The 4,068-nt window shown below is 41.6% G+C and overlaps 1 pseudogene; it reads left to right on the plus strand.

Annotated features, from left to right (window-relative positions):
- The window catches only part of LOC112072130 (transcription factor EB-like), a 71,102-nt pseudogene that overhangs the window by 32,857 nt on the left and 34,177 nt on the right, over positions 1 to 4,068 (plus strand).

Raw genomic sequence — 4,068 nt, forward strand, 5'->3', positions numbered from 1 at the left:
CAGGAGAGCAGGAGGGCTGATTACACTCCCGTAAGCTTACTACACTGTGTACTGGACACACTCTACGTAATGCTGAGGGAGGTAAACATGCAGGATTTCATTCATACTTCTTCTGTTTGCTTGTGTTATTCATACAAATATCTTACACAGTATTTGTGAGCATTGAATGGATATCAAAGGAGGATGGGACCGGAAAAAGTTGTCATGGATCTTAACCCGTTTTGATGCCATGCATGAAGATAAGTTAGTTGTTGTCACTTTGTCACATCATGAATTGGCACCCAGCCAGCCTATCATATCATGGTTTCCTTTATATGTTGAAATATTAACAGGTGTCTGTGTGTGCTAGCATCTATATCATTTGTCTATTCATGACAGTATTAAACTTCCATAAACTGTTGTACCAATGTCAAGCTGTGTGTGTGTGGTTGTGTCTCTCTGTGTGTGTGTGGTTGTGTCTCTGTGTGTGTGTGGTTGTGTCTCTCTGTGTGTCCTTCTATTGTCTATATTCATTCTTCCATTCATGTGGGTACCTCCATGTGGGTGTCCTGCTATCCTCCCATTCCTCCTCCTGCAGCGTGGCTGTGCCCCTGCCATGGAAAGAGACAGCTGCCTTTTTATTCTCTGCCACAGATGACCCACAATCCAGTTATAAGCGCGCCCCTTATTTAGCTCTGCCCTGGGCAGAGACTGTAATAAGGTGTGTGTGTGTGTGTGGGGGTGTGTGTGTGTGTGTGTGTGCAGCCCTGATTTAGCTGCTGTGGGACGTTATAAGGAGCTAGCGCCAATGGTACCACCAGAACTATAAATAGACTCACACACATTAACAACCTGAGCTGATGTTCCAGCCTCTGTTCTCTCTGTCTGTCTGTGTGTCCGTGTGTGTGTCTGTGTGTGTACGTCTCTGCACGTGTACAATGTATGTGTAATTCCCAATGCTTCTCCAATGTATGCTGTGTGTCTGTGTGCACATGTATTTATGTTAGTACGTAAGTATCTGCATGAGTATCAGCGAGTAAACGTGTTTGTGTTTGACTAATCTGTAGTGTCGTTCAGTTCTAACCCCTGACCCTGCCCCCCTCCTGTCTCTCCCCACCCACTCCCTGATGAGAGAGAGCTTTGAAACAAAGCCGCTGTGACATCACAGCACCCGGCACACAATGGCTGCTTTTTGCACCCACCGCGTCACAGATGCCTGCAAAACTGAGTGTATGCCAGGCAACTGGAGGGCCATGTGGGAGAACCCACTGCCGGGTAGCGGTTTGTCAGTAAGTGAGATGTGGAAGGAACTGAAAGCATGTGTGTCAGCAGCAGGAGAGGGGAAGTAGAGAGGTACCCATGTACAGTATATTAATCTATGTATTACGTATCATTGCCACCATGCAAAGCTACAGCTACAGTGCATTCAGAAAGTATTCAGACCCGTTGACTTTTTACACATTTTGTTATGTTACAGCATTACTCAAATTGATTAAATTGTTTTTTTCTCCCTCATCAATCTACACACAATACTCCATAATGACAAAGCAAAAACAGGTTTTTAGTTTCTTTTTGCAAATGTATAAAAAATATAATATGAGAATCTTGAGAGTCTTTAGGTGCCTTTTGGCAAACTCCAAGAGTGCTGTCATGTGCCTTTTACTGAAGAGTGGCTTCAGTCTGGCCACTTCCATCAAGGCCTGATTGGTGGAGTGCTGCAGAGATGGTTGTCGTTCTGGAATGTTCTCCCATCTCCACAGAGGAACTCTGGAGCTCTGTCAGAGTGACCATCGGGTTCTTGGTCACCTCCCTGACCAAGGCCCTTCTCCCCGATTGCTCAGTTTGGCCGGACGGCCAGCTCTAGTAAGAGTCTTGGAGGTTCCAAACTTCTTCCATTTTAAGAATGATGGAGGCCACTGTGTTCTTGGGGACCTTCAATGCTGCAGAATTGTTTTGGTACCCTTCCCCAGATCTGTGCCTTGACACAATCCTGTCTTGGAGCTCTACGGACAATTCCTTTGACCTCATGGCTTGGTTTTTGCTCTGACATGCACTGTAAACTGTGGGACCGTATATAGACAGGTGTGTGCCTTTCCAAATGATGTCAAATCAATGTAATTTACCACAGGTGGCCTTCAATCAAGTTGTAGAAACGTCTCAAGGATGATCAATGGAAACAGGATGCACCTGAGCTCAATTCCGAGTCTCATAGCAAAGGGTCTGAATACTTATGTAAATAAGGTATTTCTGTGTTTGTTTTGTTATACATTTGCAGAAATGTCTAAAAACCTGTTTTCCTTTAGTCATTATGGGGTATTTTGTGTAGATTTCTGAGATGTTATATATTTCATCCATTTTAGAATAAGAAAATGTGGAAAAAGTCAAGGGGTCTGAATACGTTCCGAATGCACTGTAACTGCCAAAATAAAGGAAACACCAACATATAGGGTATTGGCCCACCATGAGCCACCAGAACAGCTTCAATGCGCCTTCATATAGATTCTACAAGTGTCTCTGGAAGTCTATTGGAGGGATGTGATGCCATTCTTCCATGAGAAATTCCAGTTGGTGTTTTGTTGATGGTTGTGGAAAACGCTGTCTCCAGAATCTCCCATAAGTGTTGAATTGGGTTGATCTGGTGACTGAGACACACACACCATTTAAACCTTCTATGGTCCTTTGAGACCCCTCTTTCAAAGTCACTGAGATCTCTTCTTCTAGCCATGTTAGACAAAATAATGGCAAACTGGGCATTTTTATACATGACCCTAAGTATGATGGGATGTTAATTGCTTAATTAACTCTGGAACCACACCTGTGTGGAAGCACCTGCTTTCAACATACTTTGTATCCCTCATTTACGATGTCATCATGGTGAGCGTAAACTGAGTGTGTATGAGTGAGAGAATGCACAGGCAGCACTGAGCATTGAATTAGGTGGTGTCCCGTAGGGTAGCTCAACCAGACAGAAGTTTTGCCTTTTTCGCATAATATTTCCAATCGTTTACCTTGGGGTAGGAGTAAAAAGTATATTTGGAACTGAACATGATTAACTATGTTGAGAGTGTTAGCATGCATTAGAATTAAACTAAGTTAAACTTTGCCATATCATGCAAAGGTTTGCTTCTGAATCTCAGCTAGCATTCTAAGCTAAACCAGCAAGAGCACATTGAGACATGCTGGGAGACTAGCATGTTGAACTTAACCAGCTAGATTACATTAAGATGTGCTGAAATCATTGGCATGCTAACATGACGGCCCTTTTCTTCTATTGTGTTTTTGACTGTACGTTTGTTTGTGTGTAACTCTGTGTTGTTGTTTTTGACTGTACATTTGTTTGTGTGTAACTCTGTGTTGTTGTTTGACTGTACATTTGTTTGTGTGTGCTGCTATTACACTTATTACATCCACTTACTGCTGCTATTACACTATACACCCTACTCTGGTGCTATTTAACACTATTACACCACTACTACGATGCTATTAACAATATTACACCACTACTAGCTGCTATCTAACTATTTACACACTACTGATACTATTAACACTATACACCCACTAGTGCTGAGCTTCTATTAAATTGATACATACTATACACCACTACTGATACTATTAAACACTATTACACACTACTGCTGCTACTCTTTAACACTATTAACACCATTATGAATACTATTAGCACTATTACACCCATACTGCTGCTGATACATACACTGTTACACCAATACTGATACTGATTAACATCTATTACACCCACTACTGAACTATTACACTATTACAAACCACTACTGTGCAGCTATTAACACTATTACACCACTACTGATCTATTAACAATATACAGACCACTATACGTGTAGCTATTAACACTATTACCCCACTACTGATACTATTAAACGATTACACACTACTAATGCTGCTATTAAAATATTACCAGCATACTCTGCTTGCTATTAACATATTAACATCATATCTGATATATTAACACTATTAACCCCATACTGGGGCTGGTGCTATTAACCTATTCACAACTATGGGTACTATTACACTATTACACTACTGGATTATATTAATCTATTTACACATACTGGG

Source organism: Salvelinus sp. IW2-2015, unplaced genomic scaffold, assembly GCF_002910315.2.
Source record: "Salvelinus sp. IW2-2015 unplaced genomic scaffold, ASM291031v2 Un_scaffold1829, whole genome shotgun sequence".
Lineage (NCBI taxonomy): Eukaryota > Metazoa > Chordata > Actinopteri > Salmoniformes > Salmonidae > Salvelinus > Salvelinus sp. IW2-2015.